The sequence below is a fragment of the Sceloporus undulatus genome, chromosome 3, assembly GCF_019175285.1.
Source record: "Sceloporus undulatus isolate JIND9_A2432 ecotype Alabama chromosome 3, SceUnd_v1.1, whole genome shotgun sequence".
Taxonomy (NCBI): Eukaryota; Metazoa; Chordata; class Lepidosauria; order Squamata; family Phrynosomatidae; genus Sceloporus; species Sceloporus undulatus.
Window position 1 is genome coordinate 66235337 of NC_056524.1, and position 969 is coordinate 66236305.

The 969-nt window shown below is 35.7% G+C and overlaps 1 protein-coding gene across 4 annotated transcripts in view; it reads left to right on the forward strand.

Annotated features, from left to right (window-relative positions):
* Positions 1-969, forward strand: part of ITSN1 (intersectin 1) — a 106523-nt gene that overhangs the window by 65726 nt on the left and 39828 nt on the right. The gene's annotated exons all lie outside the window — the stretch shown is intronic.

Sequence of the window (969 nt, forward strand, 5' to 3'; positions counted from 1 at the left end):
AAATAGATGAAATGGAAAGTTGTAAGAGGGACGATAATAAGACTGGAAAAAATACATAAACGAAATGATGCATCAGATCCAGAGACAAATAGATGAAATGGAAAGTTGTAAGAGGGACGATAATAAGACTGGAAAAAATACATAAACGAAATGATGCATCAGATCCAGAGACAAAGGGACTCAAAGAAAAGGTTTTCAATAACCAAATCCACCCAGATGACCACTGTCCAGCAAGTCTCTGTGGAATGAAAAACCAACATTTATACTTTGCCCGGAAACTAATTGACAGCCAGTGGAGTGATTTTAAGTTTGGTGTAATATGATCCACTCCTGGATGTACCAGTAATCAATCTAGCTGCCAAATTCTGGACCAGTTGGAGTTTCCGGACTTGATACAAAGGTAGCTCAATGTAGAGCACATCCATTCTATTGGAAACGCCCTATTGACTATTTGGAATAAATATAAGAAACAACTGTACATGCATTTTCCCAGATGGATATCCTCGTTGGAAGCATTTCATAAGAGAGAGAAAAATCTAACCAAAGACAAGAGAAGAATTAATGCAGATGGACCTCCAGATTAATCGGTTTAAATATTGGCAAAACAGAGAAGACTGGAAAAGGGATACACTTAGAGATGGTATAGAAAGTAAAGAGACAGAATTTGATAAAATCATTAAAGGAACTAGGACAAAATTAATTTTAAAAATCTACAAATTCTTGTTGAGTATGGGAATGATAGAAGAAACAGGTAAAACAAACATGATAAGATGGTGCCAGAATATTGGAAGAGTAATTCCTATGATTAGCTGGGAGAACGTATGAAAAAGGAACTTAAATGTAACAATCTAAGAGAGAACTATTATAAACTGTTCTTCAGATGGTATGTGTCCCCAACAAGGATTGCCAAAATTGCTAAACAACTCATATTGCTGGAAATGTAATCAGAAAGGAGGCTCTTTATACCAC